The sequence below is a fragment of the Molossus molossus genome, unplaced genomic scaffold, assembly GCF_014108415.1.
Source record: "Molossus molossus isolate mMolMol1 unplaced genomic scaffold, mMolMol1.p scaffold_m16_p_2, whole genome shotgun sequence".
Taxonomy (NCBI): domain Eukaryota; kingdom Metazoa; phylum Chordata; class Mammalia; order Chiroptera; family Molossidae; genus Molossus; species Molossus molossus.
In genome coordinates this window covers 88,036,621-88,056,242 of record NW_023425355.1, presented here as the reverse complement: position 1 = coordinate 88,056,242, position 19,622 = coordinate 88,036,621, and the positions used below count along the sequence as shown (strand labels likewise).

The window sequence follows — 19,622 nt, the reverse complement described above, 5'->3', positions numbered from 1 at the left end:
GCTTCGGCACAAGTGACTTTGTATCTGCCTATACCCCAGCAATGGGTTAAATAAAATGGCAAAAGGCTTTAGCCCAGGACAGGAATTCATTTTCATGAAAAACCTGACAGTTGTGCAGGTGGAAGAAGAATCCAGAGACACCTTGTTAGTCCAGTGCATTCAGGAGGTCACTCTTACAATATACATACATTTTAGTTTCCAAGTACCAAATTCTGGCTCTGAAATCTACTAATGTTCTGTAGATGGACCCACTACAGGTAGCAGATTTTAGAGCCAGACTGTTTGAGCTCTTATGCCACAGAATCATAGGCTAAGAAGGGATATCTCATATAAACATCAGATCAGTCCAGAGAGGACCTCCCTAAGGTCTAGGTCCTCTTTTTTTTCTATCCCAAAGGAGGTATGATTGAAAAAATAAATATTGTGTATGTTTAGGTTGTACAATGTGATTTTTCTAAAAACATACAATGTGATGATTTAATATATGCATACATTATAAAATGTTTTAGGTCCTCTTTTTTAATTGAGGTAAATTTCACTCAGCAAAAAATTAATATTTTTTAAGTATACAATTCATTGGCATTTAATATATTCACAGTGCTGTGCAACCAAAATGAAGAGAGTGAGGTCCACCAAGCCAGTGTGGCTCAGTGGATTGAGCATCGTCCCAAGGATTGAGAGGTTTGTGTTTGATTCCTGGTCAGGGCACGTGTCCCAGTTGTGGGCTCAATCCCCAACAGGGGGTGTGCAGGAGGCAGCTGTTCTATGTTGATGTCTCTGTCACTCATTGAAGTTTTTATCTCTCTCTCCACCTCCCTGCTTGTCTCTCTCTAAAAAAAAAAATCAATAAACACATATTTTTTTAAAAAGAGAGAGAGACTGAGGCCCACTTCACGAATTTGTTATAAAGATCACATGAGCTTATACATCGAAAGTGAGCACAATGCTTGGTATGGCATACATACCAAATAAATATTATCTTTCTTCCCACTCTTGAAAATGCAAACACATTCTCGGTGGTCCTAACACAGCCTTTAGCACGGATTATTAAGCAGCATTTGCCATTCAAAGAAGATCTACCTTTACTCATTGACTGCACTCCAGAACAGCTGTGTGCAAGGCAAACTTTTGTAAACGAAATCACAATAAAATGCACCAAGAATTTTCCACTGAAAGGAAATCCTCAGTAAACCCCTTTATGAAGTAAAAGCTCTCATCCAAACTTATCTTGTTTGAAAGGTGTTCATTTGGTGATATTGTCGTTTCTTGTAATGAATCCTAATTTAATTTTGGCCACAAACATGTGTTGATGTTCCACATCCCCAAAGGACACAGCAACAGGAGTAGGTAACATATTAAAAATAATTACAGTGGGGTTCAGCACGAGCATTTACAGGAAGTAAGGGAGAAATGGAGGACTCTGCTTCAAACCCCACGCAGGACCTCAAGCACAACCTCAGCAACACTGGCTACACTGGAACAGCTGGATAAAGAACAGATCAGAAAGGCAGTGGAAGCTCTACTGGCACATTCCAGATCCAGGAAAAACTAGAATGGATTGCTTTTGAATGAGAATGAACATTTATTTTTAATGGTGGTGTTATGGAAAACTCCAAGTAAAGAATTGAGGGTCAGATTGTTCTTACCTCATGGTATTCAGTCAGATTTAGCAGATATCTGTTTATTTACTAAGGATAAACCCTACGTAACTCTTGAAAAGAAAGAACATTTGTATAAGAAGCTTTTGAACAGGCATGGAATTAAAATCATTTCTCAGCTTATCCCCCTCTGAACTTTAAAAAAAAGAATGTAAAGCCTATGAGCCCAAATTCCACCTCCTGGGTAGTTTCAACCTGTTCTTTACGAATGCAAGAATAAGGTGGCTCTTACCCTCACACCTTGGAAGACATTTCATTAAGAGAAAGAAAGTTCCAGTATCTGTAAACGGTAAAGCCAATAATCTCTACAAAGAGATGAATTAATTGATAGGCAGAACTGTTTAAACATCTCTAAAAGTGGTTCCTGGATTTCCAAAATGGCGGCAGAGTGAACGGAAGCTACACAGACCGTCTCCCAGAACCAAACTGGAATTACAACTATAACACAGATAAATCGATAGGAAAAACCAACAGAAAAGCAGCCTACAAGAACCATATAGCCAGGGACACTGACTCGATCCTGGTAAGCTTGCAAAGGCACGAGACGGGGGCTGGGAGCCCACGGTCAGCAGCTCAGCAGCAGCCTTAGGTGAGAGCAGCGCCCTCGGGTTCCACTCTTAAGAGGCTCCACAGTGCAGAGCTGGGACAGAGGCTAAAAAAGCCACAGCCACTCATCTTGAGCTCCGGCAGAGGGAAGGCAGACTGGACTGGAACTGTGTGGGGACACTCGGGATTTGGAAGGCACTCAGAGCTTTTGGTGAGTTGCTGCCACGCAGGACAGTGGACATATTGCTCCTTGCCAGGGCTCTGGGGAGAGGCAGCAGCCCCTCCCTCTGAGATCCAACCCCACCCTGTGGGCCATTGAACTGCTAACTGAAGCTCATTAAAAACCAGCATCTGCCCCACCCTCGGAAAATCCTCTTATGCTGAGCACCTCAGGGAGTTTTTCAATCAACTGACAACCCAAAACTTATCAAGTAACCTTGACTGCTAGCCTCCAGTCAAAAAGCTAGAGGATGACAGTACCTTTCCTGGGCTAGCAACTTTAACCAGGAAAGAAAGACTTGAAAGTGGGGTTTAACGTGGGTCCTCCCTCGCTCATCTAAACCCAGGAGAGGGAGCCACAGACAGCAGGAAACCAACACTGACAGGGAAAACTTGACAGGCTCCAAAGGCCACCATGATAGCCAAAATGCTGAAACACAGAAACAGAAGTCAAATGAAAGGGCAAGAGACCTCCACTGAAGATGAGATCAATGTGGAGCAGTTAGGCATGCTAACAGAGCTAGAATTCAGAGCCATAATCTTGAAGAAGCTCAACAGCATGTGTAAGGACATAGAGATGCTGAAAATAAGCCAATTGGAAATTAAAAAGCATCAAGAAGAGATAAAAAATGACATCAGAAATGAAAAACACATTGGAAGGTTTAAAAAGCAGAGTAGAGGAAGCTGAGGACCGGATCAGTGAATTACAAGACAGGGTAAAAAAAATCAACCAACCAGAAAACCAAAAGGGAAAAATGATTAAAACAAAGGAAGACAGCTTAAGAGAACTGTGGGACAACTGGAAACGTAATAATATTCGCATCATAGGAGTCCCTGAAGAAAAAGAAAATGAGCAAGGGTTAGAGAATATATTCAAAGAAACAGTGACAGAAAATTTCCCTAATTTGGTGAAGGAAGAAGGCATTCAAGTTCAAGAAGCACAGAGAGTCCCAAGAAAGAAGAAGCCAAACAGGCCGACACCAAGACACATACTAATTAAAATGCCAAAAATTAAAGACAAAGATAGAATCTTAAAAGCAGCCAGAGATAAGCAACAGGTAACCTACAAAGGAAACCCCTTAAGGCTCTCAGCTGACTTCTCACAAGAAACACTACAGGCTAGAAGGGAATGGCATGAAGTAATCAAGGTCATGAAAAACAAGGCTCTGAATCCAAGACTACTCTACCCAGCAAGGCTATTATTCAAAATAGAAGGTCAAATAAAGAACTTCCCAGACCAAAAAAGGCTAAGGGAATACATTAGCACCAAACAAGCACTGCAATAAACGTTAAAAGGACTGCTGTAAATAGCAGGAGGAATGGGAAGAAAAATAGAACCACACTAAACAAAAATGGCAATAAATAAGTACATATAAATAATCACCTTAAATGTAAATGAATTGAATGCTCCCATAAAAAGACACAGAGTAGCTGATTGGATAAGAAAGCATGACTCATCTATATATTGTTTGCAAGAGACCCACCTCACAACGAAAGACTCACATAGGTTGAAAGTGAAGGGATGGAAAAAAATTTTCCAAGCAAATAGAAAGCAAAAAAAAAAAAAAAATGCTGGGGTAGCAATACTCATATCTGACAAAATAGATTTCAGAATGAAGGCCATAACTAGAGACAAAAAAGGCCACTACGTAATATTGAAAGGATGTATCCAACAGGAAGATATAACTTTGATAAACATATATGCACCCATTGTAGGAGCACCACAATATATTAAAAATCTTCTGGAGGACTTCCCAGGAGTAATCGACAGCAATACAGTCAGAGCAGGGGAATTCAACACCCCGTTGACAGCACTGGATAGATCCCCTAGACAAAAAATTAGCAAGGAAACAGAGACTCTAAATGAAGTACTAGACCAAATGGATTTAATAGATATATACAGAGAACTACACCTCCAAATTACAGAATACTCATTCTTATCAAGTGCACATGGGACATTCTCAAAGATAGACCACATGATAGGACACAAACTAAATCTCTACAAGTTCAAGAAGATTGAAATAATATCAAGCATCTTCTCAGATAACAATGGCATGAATCTAGAAATTAATTGCAACAAGAACATGCAAAGACATTTGAAAATATGGAGGCTAAAAAGCATGCTTTTAAACAATGAATGGGTTACCGAGGACATCATGGAAGATATTAAAAACTTCCTGGAAACCAATGAAAATGAACACACAACAACACAAAATCTATGAGATGCAGCGAAAGCAGTTCTGAGAGGGAAGTTCATAGCACTATAGGCGTACCTCAAGAAACAAGAAAAAATTCTAATTGATTGTCTAACCTCACAACTTAAAGAATTAGAAAGCAAACAAAAAGAAGACCCCAGAGCAAGTAGAAGGAAGGAAATAGTAAAGATCAGAGCAGAAATAAATGACATAGAGACCAAAAAAACCAACCAACCAAACAAACAAACAAACAAAAAAACAATTCAAAGGATCAATGAAACAAAGAGATGGTTTTTCAAAAAGATAAACAAGATTGATGGGCCCTTAGCTAGACTCACCAAGAAACAAAGAGAGAGAACCAAAATCAGAAATGATAGAGGAGAAGTAACAACCGACACCACAGAAATACAAAAGATCTTTAACAGCTCCTATGAACAACTATATGTCAACAAATTCGACAATCTAAGCGAAATGGACAAATTTCTAGAAACATACAGTCTCCCAAAACGGGACTGGGAAGAGATAGAAAACTTGAACAGACCAATAACAACTACGGAAATTGAGGAGGTAATCAAGATTCTCCCAGCAAACAAAAGCCCAGGCCCAGATGGTTACACGGGGCGGTTTTACCAAACATTCAAAAAAGAAATAACACCCATTCTCCACGAACTATTTCAAAAAATTCAAGAGGAAGGAAGACTTCCCAACACATTCTTTGAGGCCAGCATAATTCTAATTCCAAAACCAGAAAAAGACACTGCAAGAAAGAAAACTACAGTTCAATATCTCTGATTAACAGAGATGCCAAAATCCTGAACAAAATACTAGCAAATCACATCCAGCACTACATCAAAAAAATTATTCACCATGACCAAATGGGATGCATTCCAGGGATGCAAAGCTGGTACAATATTCAGAAATCAATATATGTTATACACTGCATAAACAAAATGAAGAATAAAAACCACATGATCATATCAATAGATGCTGAAAAAGTATTTGACAAAATCCAGCATCCATTTCTGATAAAAATACTCAGCAATGTGGGAATAGAGGGATCATATCTCAACATAATTAAGGCCATATATGAGAGACCTACAGCCAACATTATACTCAATGGACAGAAACTAAAAACAGTTCCATTAAGAACAGGAAAAAGACAGGGATGTCCACTTTCGCCACTCTCATTTAACACAATACTGGAAGTCTTAGCCACAGCACTCAGACATGAGGAAAAAATAAAAGGGATCCAAATTGGAAAGGAGGAAGTGAAACTGTCATTATTTGCAGATGACAAGATATTATACATAGAAAACTGTAAAGACTCCATCAAAAATCTACTAGACTTAATAAATGAATTTGGCAAAGTAGCAGGATACAAAATTAACGTCAAGAAATCAATGGCATTCTTATACACCAATGATGAACTCACAGAAAGAGAAACTGAAAAAACAATACCATTTACTATTGCGGCAAAAAATTAAGATACCTAGGAATAAACTTAACCAAAGAAGATAAAGGACCTATTTGCAGAAAACTACAGGACACTGAAAAAAGAAATAGAGGAAGATATAAAAAAGTGGAAGAACATACTTTGTTCATGGATTGGAAGAATTAACATCATTAAAATGTCCATACTACCCAAAGCAATCTATAGATTCAATGCAATCCCCATCAAAATACCAATGACATATTTTACAGAACTAGAACAAATACTTCAAAAGTTTATATGGAACCAAAAAAATCCCCAAATAGGCAAAGCAATTTTGAAAAAGAAGGACAATGTAGGTGGGATCACAATATCAGATATCAGGTTATACTACAAAGCGACTGTAATCAAAACAGCCTGGCACTGGCACAAGAACTGGCATACAGACCAGTGGAACAGAACTGAAAACCCAGAAATGGACCCAAGGCAATATGCTCAATTAATATTTGACAAAGATGGCAAGAGCATACAGTGGAGTAAAGACAGCCTCTTTCATAAATGGTGTTGGGAAACTTGGACACCTACTTGCAAGAAAATGAAACTAGACCATCAACTTACACCATACACAAAAATAAACTCAAAATGGATAAAGGACTTAAATGTGATCTGTGAATCCATAAAAATTCTAGAAAAAAATGTAGGTAACAAAATTTCGGACATCATACGGAGCAGAATTTTTACTGATACAACACCTAAGGCAACAGAAACAAAGATAAAAATGAACACATGGGACTACATCAAACTCAAAAGGTTCTGCACAGCAAAAGAAACAATCATCAAAATGGAAAGGCAACCCACTGTATGGGAGAACATCATTGCCAATGATGTATCAGATAAGGGGTTAATTTCCAATATATATAGAGTGCTCATACAACTCAACAAAAGGAAGACAAAGAACTCAATTAAAAAATGGGTAGAGGAGCTGAATAAATACCTCTCCAAACAGGACATACAAATGGCCAAGAGACATATGAAGAAATGCTCAACATCACTAATCATCAGAGAGATGCAAATTAAAACAACAATGAGGTATCACCTCACACCTGTCAGAATGGCCGCCATCAACAAATCATCAAACAACAAGTGTTGGTGAGGGTGTGGACAAAAGGGGACTCTAATACACTGCTGGTGGGAATGCAGACTGGTGCAGCCACTATGGAAAACAATATGGTGTTACCTCAAAATATGAAAAATTGAACTTCCATTTGACCCAGTGATCCCGCTTCTAGGAATATACCCTAAGAAGCCTGAAATACCAATCAGGAATAATATATGTACCCCCATGTTCATAGCAGCACTATTTACAATAGCTAAGATCTGGAAACAGCCCAAGTGTCCATCAGTAGACGAATGGATCAAAAAGCTGTGGTACATATACACAATGGAGTACTATGCAGCGATAAGGAAGAAAGATCTCTTATCCTTTGAGACGACATGGAGGGACCTGGAAAGTATTATCCTAAGTGAAAGAAGCCAAGCAGAAAACAAGAAATACCACATGATCTCACTTATATACGGAATATAATGAACCTAACCGTCTGAGGAATATGTTAGACCCAGAAACATGGAAGTAGGGTACAGACTGACATCCCTCAGAAGAGGGGGTGGGAGGGTTGGGAAGAGATAAACCACAGAACTTATATGCATGCATGCATGACCAATGGACATGGACTACAATCCCGGGTACCGGGCGGGGATGGGGAGGGGATGGCGGTGCCAATGTGGTAAAAAGGAGAAACATCTGTAACAAAAAATAAAATAAAGAATAAATAAAATAAAATAAAAGTGGTTCCTGCAGCACTATCTGCATCAGTCACACTGGAATGCAGATTCAGCACATCACCAAAAACATTGCTGCTGTCACAAGGAAGCTTTCACAGAAATTGCCAGAGAAGTGGGAGAGCGTGAAACTCTTGTATGTGAACACTGAGAGATCAGTTGCCCTTCTGAACTTTTCTTCACTTGTCAGCTGTCAGAGTGAAGTCAAAGGAGTGCACACGCCTAGTCAGAAGAAAAAAGAAGTAATGAAAATACAAAAACAAAAAGAACATAATAAAAAAAGAAAGGAGAAGAGAAGAAAGAAAAGGGTTATGAAACAGGACAGAAAGGCTACATCAGCCCTGAGTACAGAGGTGGCGGACCCTAAAACTAGTGGTCCTCCAGTGAAGGACTCTGGACTGCAGAAGAAAGAGACCCTGAAGCTTGAGAAGAAAGAGACCTGCAGAGTAAAACCCAAAATAACGTGCAAGATGAATCCGAAGAAGAAATTCCATTACTGGTCCCAGTAGGAGAAACTCCTGCCAAAGAAAACATCAAGATACAAAATATGTCACAGGAAAGAAGTCTCAAAAAAAGAGTCCAGGTCCCAACACACCTTGTGGGGAGAAGAGAAAGGCCTTTCCAGCTTTGGAAACCCCAAAAGCAGCAAAGCCCAAGACCCCAGGTAAAGGTCCAGGGAAGAAACCAAGAATCAAAGAAGAGTCAGAGAAGCAAAGGAACTTTCCATTGGGGAAAAAAGACCCAAGACAGATGTCCAGAAAGCCAGAGGCCAAGTTCTTCACTACAGCTAACAAATCTGCAAGAAAAGCTCCTCACATGCCCAAACAATGGCCAAAAAACCAAACTGCCCCAATTGACCTAAAATCAGTGACTCAACCAGGAGGAAACATCAGAGTTGCTTAGAGAGCTTTTGAAAAATACCTAGGTCCTGACCCCTGTCACAACCTTCTCCAAGAGTGAGACCTGGACTTGAATATGTTCAAAACCTCCACAAGTGATTCTGGTATATGCTCATGGGTATAAGAACCAGTAGTTTGGATTTGCTGTTCTGTGTGTTTGCTAATATAATGCAAAATAGAGTGCTTTTATTATTAAAGTGTAACATTTGCTTCTGAGGAAAAAAAATAATTACAATCTAAAAATACTTATTTATTTCTGTGATTGCATCATGGACCAAGTCAAATAACCTGAAAAATATCACTTGCTTCTGTGAGTATGTGTGTGTTGATGGTGCTGGTGGTCTGGTGGTATTGGTATAGATGATGGTGATAATAATGGTGGTGGTGGTAGTAGAAGTAGTGGTAAAGGTGATTTTGGTGGTGATGATGGACATAGTGGTGATGGTGGTAGTAATGAAGGTGGGGGTAGGTATGGCAGTGACAGAGGTAGGTGGTAGTAGTGGTGATATTAGAGGAAGTCATAAAGATAAAGGTGACAGTGATGGAAATGATAGATGTGAAGGAGATGGCCATGATGTTGATGAGGTGGTGGTGGAAGGGGAGGAGTGGTGAAAGTGATAGAGGTAGAAGTAGTGGTGAGGATAGAGGTGGTAGTGGTGGAAGTAATGGTGGTAGAGATGATGGTGATAGTGGTAGTGGTGGTGGTGATGGTGGTGGTGGCGGCAGTGATGGTGGTGGTGGCAGTGATGGTGGTTTTGAAGTTGGTGATGGTGGTAGTAATGGTAGTAGTGGTGGTGATGGTGATAAAGGTGATGGTGATGGTAGAAATGGTGATCGTAGTAGTAGTGCTGGTGGTGGTAATAGCGATGATTGTGGTGGTGATGGTGGTAGTAGTGGTGATGATTGTGGTGGTAGTGGAGGAGGTGCTGATGATCAGGGAGCATTCCTATAGGATATGTCCTTCTTTTTATACCTCTGTAAGAAGCTCCAGTGACAGGGTAAGAGGATGAAGACTCACTTTGAATGTGTTAGTAACAGAAACCTCAGAACTGTCTACTTGCCATCAATTATAATTTTCTTTTTATCACCTGTAATATTAAAGCTGAATTACTAGTGAAAACAGAGGAGATTTTTATTTATTTATTTGGTATGTGCCCCTAGCGGGAACCGAACCCGGGACTCTCTGGTCCGCAGGCTGATGCTCCAACCACTGAGCCAAACTGGCTAGGGCAGAGGAGATTTTTATTTGTTAAAATGCTCTCAATAGCCCTGGCCAGTTTGGCTCAGCAGTTGGAGTGTCAGCCCTTAGACCAAAGGTTCGTGGGTTTGATTTCCAGTCAAGGGCCCGTACTTGGGTTGCAGGTTTGATCCCCGGCCCTGATCAGGATCATGTGGGAGGCAATAAATTGAAGTGTTTCTTTCACATTGGTGTTTATGTCTCTCTCTCTCCTTTCCTGCCTTCCCTCTATCTAAAAATCAGTGGAACCTGGCCGGTGTGGCTCAGTGATTGAACATCAACCCACGCACCAAGAGATCACCAGTTCGATTCCCAGTCAGGGCACATGCCCAGGTTGTGGGCCCCATCCCCAGTGTGGGCATACAGGAGGGGGCCAATGGATGTTCTTGCTCATCGATGTTTCTATCTCTCTCTCCCTTTCCCTTCCTCTCTGTCTAAAATCAATATAATAAAAAATATTAAAAAATAAAATAAAAATCAGTGAAAAAGTATCCTCAGGTGAGGATTAACAATAACAACAACAAAAAATGATGCCAATAAAGTAATTTTATGTCAGATTTAACTACAGGAAAAGACAAGGCATTTCTAACTTCCTTAGCTCTCATGTGGCTAAAAAAAAAAAAAAAGGCAGTAGTGACCTACTGTACACAGCTCTTTGAAGCCATATATTCAGAAAGCAGATGTTATATGTTGGTGATTGGGGGCTAGCTTCCTGGAAGTATTTTATATCAGCCAAGTTCATTGTTCTAAACTCCAAAGGCTTGACTTGAAAAAAAGAAAAGAGGCAAGAAAATATTCAGATTTTCTGACAGTCACACAGGCACAACGCTAACACTAGACAACTTCAGTGCCTGAAGCTTATTCTAGACATAGAGGCATCTAGAGAGAGTGGCACCGGGCTTCTGTCTACTACAGAGACTAAACTTCTAATTGTACAAAGCAGGGTTTTCTAAAAGGCCCAGAATAGAAATACCCCCATAATGAGCACACACTAGGACAGCAAGTAGTGAACCAGACTGAGAAAAGAGCTGGAACTGTAGTGGGACAAAAATTAGGTGAACAACAAGAACAAAAACAGAATATAACCAGTAATCTTCAGAAAAATGAAGAAAGAGTAATGTGACAGAGTGGCCAACAGGCTGTTCTGAAAAGGATACATTTAAGTGGATATCTAAATTCAGTCCAGGACACAGGCTCCCTGGGAGGAGAACGTTCCAGGCAAGAGAGAAGAAATGAGAAGGCCCTGGGAGAACTCTTGTTGTAATCCAGGGTAGGGCAGGTGGACAGTGGGCTTGGTGCATAGTAAGCTAAGGAAGCAGCTATGAGCTCTTTGCTGGCCATAGTGAAGGGGGTGGATTATAAGTCGTTGGCCATAGAAAGCCATTGGTTGATGGGTTAAGTAGAGGAATGATTGACTTGACCTGTTTGTAACAGATCTCTCGGGATGCTGATGGGAGAGGAAGAAATGGATGTTGCAATAGGATAAGGACCATTTACAGAGACAAGGACTCTGCAGAAGGGGTGGGATCCAGAGTGCAGGCTGAGCCAGACAGAGGAGAGAAAGCAGACACTTGGGGAGGCATGAAGATCTGTGATTTTCCCTCAAGCAGCACAGAGGGGAGTAGCCATTTATTAGGGAAAACTATGGCCTTGGAAAAAACACACCAAAGCCCAGTGACCTAGATCAGGGGAGGGAAATTTTTTTCTGTAAAGGCCCAAATATCTTATGTTTGCAGGCCACGTGGCCTCTGTTGCAACTCTGTAGTATGCAATATGTTAACAACTTAGTGTGGCTGTATCCTAATAAAACTTTATTGACAAAAACAAGCTGTGGGCCCGATTTAGTTCATGGGGCAGAATTTGCCAACCCCTGACCTAGAGCATGAGCTGAGCATCTTTCCCCAGGGAAATAGTTATTTCCAAATTGCCACATAGGCCTACAGTTCACAAGATAATGGTAAGCAACATTTTTGGAACTGAAAAGCTTCAAGATTTAGACCATCATATAGTTAGGTGACCACATCTGAGCTGAACAAGGTAAGCAGTACTCCCAAGTGCGACATTTCATCTTTACTAATCACAGTTGTTAATATAGTGGGTGCTCTGCAGAGTCCAATGAAAGCAGAGAACACCTCCTCTTCCTCCGGAATGCCCCTATGCCTCGCTCATACAGCCTTTCTATATTCTTGAGCAATGCTCATGTTGTCCAGCAGATTAAAGCACACTCACCTCCCTCAGGCCTTCATGGGTTTCTATGAAAATATGGCGTCACCTTCTATCCCTTCCATTCTTAGCCTGGTGCTCTGGCCAAACTCAGAGATGCCATGTTAAGATTCTGTATTTCTTGTCTGCACAACACAGCTCTCTGAAGGCCAGGACTGTTTCTTCCTCATCTATGTACCTCCAGAGAGCCTAGCCTCATGACAGAGCTCAGCTGGCATCTGCAGATTTGAATTAACCATTGGAGCAAAAGGTTTCCTGCAAATTATCTTGTTCTTTTCCCATTTCCAGCACAAGGCCAAGAGACAACCACTTTTGTGAAACTGTAATGAATTTACTAAATGGTCCAATCACCTTGGACATACCCTTTCTCCTTTGTATGTTCTTGGTCTCTTAAGTTCAACAAAAGGGGTGGCTGGGATAATTTCTGGCCAGGAGAAACAGTATCCACTGCTTATTGAGTATTTATTGTGTGCCAGGTACCAAGCCATGAAAAGAAGGGCATAAGAGCAGGAGATCTCAAGGTCATGGTAGTGGTTATGCTACCTGACAGCCTTTGGAAGCAACCGAATGGAGAAGCAGTTTTGGATGGGGAGTCAGGACAGTGAATAAACCCCACAGCACTGGAGGGAGGCAAAAAAAAGCAAGTTTGTGTAGAGAGGTTGGGGGTGGGAAGTAGTGGCAGCAGCAGTCACTCCTGGTCCTTGTGTCTGGACCCCCAGTGGTCATATCCAGCAGCCTGTGGCTGGCTCCTGCCTGTCTTTCTAACTTTGGTACTTTAGGAGTTGGAGATATGGTGAGAGAGGAGGCAGGAAATGAGAAGGAGAAAGGAAAGGCAGGAAGGAAGGGGAGGAGAAGGGAAGGAGGCTAAAGAGGACAAATTATTCTATGTTGACTGCAGAAATTAAAATCTGTGGCCCACACCTTAGGAGCACATGCTTCCCATCCCCCCCCCCCCCACGGGCATCTAGAGTTCTAGAACTTGGCACTCCATGGGCAGCTTATGACCCAAATATCTGTCTGCAAGCAGTCACATTGAGCTCTCCAGTTGAGGATTTTCAGCAAAAGCAAGAGGCCTCAGCTGTCACAGGTAAGCCCAGAGTTTGGAGAGTCCTAGGCCTGCATCCCCAGGTCTGACCCTTGGTTTTCACACACCCTAGAGGATGGTGGTGCTTGAGCTTCATCTCAGTTGGACTCTTCTGCAGCCCCCGATTGGAGTCCAACGGTGTCTACTCTTCTGCCCCGGAGAGCTCCAACTCTAGACACCTGTCACCTTGAGCCTAAAATGTCAAGGAAGCTGAGGTTAGGAGCCAGGCAGAAATTCAAACAAAGACAGCATATGCTCTTGGAAGTCCAGACATAGGCAAGGTCAAGCTCCCAGATGCCAGCAGAAGCCAGCTGCCCAACAGAACTCCCCCTCTCAGTATCCTGTCCCTCAAACTGCGATTTTCATGTCAATTGTTTGCTGAACTGGGCTACTAAGGTAGGACCCAGATGCATAGTCTAGTGGTGTGGTAAAAGCTGAGCAGCACTCAGCCTTGACAGAAGAGATCTGTCTGAAGGCAAGGTTTCTGACAGGCAGCCTTCCCTGGTTGGGTGTCTGGAGCAGGAAAGGACCCTTACTGCAGAAGGAGGGAGAAAAGGGAGCAAACTGTGGTGTGCTCCATAGGGAGGAGCCCTAAAATAGAAAGGTGCATATGCACTGCAAGCTTTGACCCAGAATGCTCAGAGCTACACCATAAATCCAGCTCTTCTCAGTGCAATGGGGCTGTTGATGAGACTGAGATATTCTCAGGGATCCTGTGTGTTTCTACCTGAGTAGCAAAGACATACATTTCCCATCACCCTTCTGAGCCGGTGCCAATCTCTGATCATTTAAAAAAAAAAAAAAAAGTGCTAGCAGAAGTTATGCCTTGTGTGGTATTCATATCCACATCTTGTTCATTGTCATCCAGAAACCCTGACGTGGGTAGAGGGCATATTATTAACCCTATTTTACTGGTGCAGGGACTGAAACCCAGAGACTTATGCAAGATCTGTGTCAGAGACAGCTGCCTCCCCCATAACCTGTTCCTGGACCACCTGGTACCAGGAAATGGGCCAGAACTGCAACATGCCCACAGCCTCCATGGAGCAGGGGACACTGGACTTCTCTGAGCTTCTAAGGGGGCTCTTTAGACAACTCAGCCCAGGTCCTGGCTGGCTGTCCGGACCTCCCTATAGGGGTGTTTAATTATCCTGGTTAGCTGCTGTAAGGCTGGGTAGTGAAAGATGGTGGTTAGAAGGTTCCAGGGAGCCACCAGGATGAAATTAAGATGTTTCTGCTCTTTCTCTGTTTGTGGGATGTCTCTGCCAAAGGAATAAAATATCCAGGCAGTCTGAGACTATGTTTTGCCCCCAATCATTATTCTAGTCTGAAGAAGGCCTAAGTATCAGAGCTCCTAAGCTGGAATGGGAAGCAGCAGAGGGGGAAGAGCTGTGGAGTCAAGTTGCTTGGGTTTGTGGTCTGAATTTCCTGCTTGCTGACTGTGTAACATTAGAAAAGTTCCTATCTTCTTGGAGCCTGAGTTTCTATACTAGATGGAAATATTAATCCCCATGTCACAGGAGTAGATGAAATAATTTGTATGAAGTAGCTCACATGAGAGAGCAATCAACCATCCTCTCCTCACGGTTGCAGAGTGGACAAGTACAGAGACAGAACAGGACAGACTTGTTACCAATGGAGGCAGCCTAGAAATCATTTGTTCCTTGACTGTGAACTGCTGTAGCCCAGGTTCTAGCCCAGGGCTGGGCACATAGGAGGGACCCTGGAAATGGGTCCTCTAGAGGAAAGAGACTTGCTAAAGGTCTCACAAAGTGCTGGTTATAGCCTTGGGATCAGATTAAAGTCTCTGTACTGACACCTGTGCTCTGTTTAGAAGGAAAATTATATGCCCCAAAGGATACTGGATATAGACCCTAAACCCAATCACACACCACAGCAGGGGGTAAACAGATCTCTTTCTGCTGGATACTTCTAAGGTGGTCAGTCTAAAGAAGAGTGCCAGCTAAAATAAGGCCAGTATTTTTGTAGCCATCCAATTTTCCACATTTCCTGTAAACACTCAGACCTCCTCTTTCCTGTTTCTTCAGCCCCACTTGCATTTAGAGGTAAGAAGAAGAAGAGGTGAGGAGTTTATTTTGGTGGAAAGAAGGCTACACTAGGGACAAGTCAAATGGGGACACTTGATGTAGCTCCCCACCATCTTGAGGGTCATCTTTCTGGAGGTCATTGGATTTCTCAGACATTAGTGTCCTCATCCATCAAGAGAGAGAATGGTTGGGAAGCTCAGAAGGAATATCCATTATGCCAATTCACTGTAACCTATGGAGTGAGCCATATACTATCTGTCCAGTAACTTCAGAAACATTTGCCTGGTGCTGCCTTGTGAACAGAATAGGTGGCTGCTCAAAGCTAGGAAATCTTTGCAACTAGCAAGAAGTATCAACTGAGACAGAGATGATACGTGATGTGTACACTGGGTTCCAATTCCATGCAAGTTCTGGAGCAGTTTCACTCAAAGTGCTAATAATTTAGAAATTCTTGCACTGGAAGTCAATTGGCCCACTGATCTGCAGGAGGAATGGAGATCCTAATTTCAAAGATAAGGACCAAACATTCTCCTGCCTCCTGTTAAAACTGCATACACTGCCCGGATGGTGTATCTTAGTCGATTGAGTGTTGTCCCATGAAATGAGAGGTTCAGGTTCAATGCCTGGTCAGGGCACATGCCCAGGTTGTGGGCTAGATCACGAATAGGGGGCGTGCAAGAGGCACCTAACTGATATTTCTCACATCAATGTTTCTCTCTGTCTCTCTTCCTCTCTCTAAAAAATCAATAAAGGAGGGAATCCAAAATGGCAACAGAGTGAACGGAAGCTACACAGACCGTCTCCCAGAACCAAACTGGAATTACAACTATAACACAGACAAATTGTCGGGAAAAAGCAACAGAAAAGCAGCTCGCGAGGACCATATGACCAGCGCCACTGACTCGATCCTGGTAGGATTGCAAAGGCACGAGATGGGGGCTAGGAGACCATGGTCAGCAGCTCAGCAGTGGCCTTAGCTGGGATTGGCGCCCTCAGCTTAAAGTCCCAAGAGGCTCCACAGGACAGAGCTGGGACAGAGGCTAAAAAAGCCACAGCCACTCACCTTGGACTCTAGCAGAGGGAGGGTAGATTGGACTGGAACTGTGTGGGGACACTCGGGATTTGGAAGGCTATCAGAGGTTTTGCTGAGTTGCTGCCACGCAGGACGGTGGCTATACTGCTCCTTCCCAGGGCTCTGAGGAGAGGTGGCAGCCCCTCCCTAGGAGATCCAACCACACCTTGTGGGCCATTGAAATACTAATTGAGGCTCATTAACAACCAGCATCTGCCCCACCCTTGGGAAATCCCATTATGCTAAGCACCAGAGGGAGTTTTTTTAATCAACTGACAACCTGAAACTCTTCAGGTAACCTCGACTGCTAGCCTCCAGGCAAAAAGCTAGAGGATAACAGTACCTTTCCTGGGCTAGCAAATTTAACCAGGAAAGTAAGACTAGAGAGTGGTGTTTAACGTGCATCCTTCCTTGCTCATCTAAACCCAGGATATGGAGCCACAAACAGCAAAACACCAACACTGACAGGGAAAACATGACAGGCTCCAAAGCCCACTGTGATAGCCAAAATGGTGAAACACAGAAACAGAAGCCAAATGAAAGAACAAGAGATCTCCACCGAAGATGAGGTCAATGTGGAGGAGTTAGGCAAGTTAACAGAGCTAGAATTCAGAGCCATGATCTTGAGGAAGCTGAACAGCATGTGTAAGGACATAGAAATGCTGAAAATAAACTACTTGGAAATTAAAAATCACCAAGAAGAGATAAAAAATGACATATCAGAAATGAAAAACACATTGGAAGGTCTAAATAGCAGAGTAGAGGAAGCTGAGGATTAGATCAGTGAATTGGAAGACAGGGTAGAAAAAATCAACCAACCAGAAAACCAAAAGGAAAAAAAATATTAAAACACAGGAAGACAGCTTAAGAGAACTTTGGGACAACTGGAAACGTAATAATATTCGCATCATAGGAGTCCCTGAAGAAGAAAATGAGCAAGGGTTAGAGAATATATTCAAAGAAATAGTGACAGAAAACTTCCCTAATTTTGTGAAGGAAGAAGGCATTCAAGCTCAAGAAGCACAGAAAACCCCAAGTAACAAGAACCCAAACAGGCTCACATCAAGACACATAGTAATCAAACTGGCAAAAATTAAAGACAAAGAGAGAATCCTAAAAGCAGCAACAGATAAGCAACAGGTTACCTACAAAGGGAACCCCATAAGGCTCTCAGCTGACATCTCACAAGAAACACTACAGGCCAGAAGAGAATGGCATGAAGTAATCAAAGTCATGAAAAACAAGAATCTGAATCCAAGACTACTCTACCCAGCAAGGCTATAATACAAAATAGAAGGTCAAATAAAGAGCTTCCCAGACAAAAACAAAAAAGGCTAAGGTAATACATTAGCACCAAACCACCACTGCAAGAAATGTTCAAAGGACTACTGTAATTAGTAGAAGAAATAGGAAGAAAAATATGAACACACTAAATATAAATGGCAATAAATATGTACATATCAATAATCACCTTAAATGTAAATGGATTGAATGCTCCCATAAAAAGACACAGAGTAGCTGATTAGATAAGAAAGCATGACTCGGAACCAAAAAATGGCGGCGGAGTGAACGGATCTACACAGACCTTCTCCCAGGACCAAACTGGAATTACAACTATAACACAGACAAATCAATGGGAAAAACCAACAGAAAAGCAGCTTGCGAGGACCATACAACGAGGGACACTGACTCCATCCCGGTAGGCTTCTGAAGGCGCGAGACAGGACTGGGAGCCCACGGTCGGCAGCTCGGCAGTGGCCTTAGCTGGGAGCGGCGCCCTCGGTTACACTCCCAGGCAGCCCCACAGCGCAGAGCCGGGACAGAGGCTGAAAAAGCCACAGCCACTCACCTTGGGCTCCAGCGGAGGGAGGGCGGACTGGACTGGAACTGTGTCGGGACACTCGGGGTTTGGAGGGCGCTCAGAGCTTTGGCTGAGTGCAGCCATTCAGGACGGGGGCCACATTGCTCCTTCCCAGGGCTCTGAGGAGAGGCAGCAGCCCCTCCCTCGGAGATCCAACCCCACCCTGTGGGCCATTGAAGTGTTAATTGAGGCTCACTAACGACCAGCATCTGCCCCACCCTTGTGAAAGCCCCTTGGCTGAGCACCAGAGGGAGTTTTTCAATCAACTGACAACCCAAAACTCATCAATTGACCTAGACTGCTAGCCTCCAGGCAAAAAGCTAGAGGATAACAGTACGTTTCCTGGGCTAGCAACTTTAACCAGGAAAGTAAGACTTGAATGTGGTGTTCAACGTGGGTCCTCCCTCGCTCATCTAAACACAGGAGAGGGAGCCACAAACAGCAGAACACCAACACCCACAGGGAGAACTTGACAGGCTCCAAAGCCCACAGTGATAGCCAAAATGGTGAAACACAGAAACAGAAGACAAATGAAAGAGCAAGACACCTCCACAGAAGATGAGATCAATGTGGAGCAATTAGGCATGTTAACAGAGCTAGAATTCAGAGCCATGATCTTGAGGAAGCTGAACAGCATGAGTAAGGACATAGAGACACTGAAAATAAGCCAATTGGAAATTAAAAACCAACAAGAAGAGATAAAAAATGACATATCAGAAATGAAAAACACATTGGAAGGTTTAAAAAGCAGAGTAGGGGAAGCTGAGGACCGGATCAGTGAATTAGAAGACAGGGTAGAAAAAATCAACCAATCAGAAAACCAAAAAGAAAAGAAAAACAAAAAAACAATTAAAAACAGGAAGACAGCTTAAGAGAACTGTGGGACAACTGGAAACGTAATAATATTCGCATCATAGGAGTCCCCGAAGAAGAAGAAAATGAGCAAGGGATAGAGAATATATTCAAAAAAATAGTGAGAGAAAACTTCCCTAATTTGGTGAAGGAAGAAGGCATTCAAGTTCAAGAAGCACAGAGAGTCCCAAGTAAGAAGAACCCAAACAGGCCCACACCAAGACACATAGTAATTAAAATGCCACAAATTAAAGACAAAGAGAGAATCCTAAAAGCAGCAAGAGATAAGCAACAGGTTACCTACAAAGGGAACCCCATAAGGCTCTCAGCTGACTTCTCACAAGAAACACAACAGGCCAGAAGAGAATGGCATGAAGTAATCAAAGTCATGAAAAACAAGAATCTGAATCCAAGACTACTCTACCCAGCAAGGCTATCATTCAAAATAGAAGATCAAATA

At 42.5% G+C, this 19,622-nt stretch overlaps 1 protein-coding gene and 1 pseudogene across 1 annotated transcript in view; one reads left to right on the top strand and one right to left on the bottom strand.

The window, feature by feature from the left end:
* Window positions 1-19,622, bottom strand: part of MAMLD1 (mastermind like domain containing 1) — an 87,117-nt gene that overhangs the window by 58,785 nt on the left and 8,710 nt on the right. The gene's annotated exons all lie outside the window — the stretch shown is intronic.
* On the top strand, window positions 56-8,789 carry LOC118636002 (annotated as a pseudogene).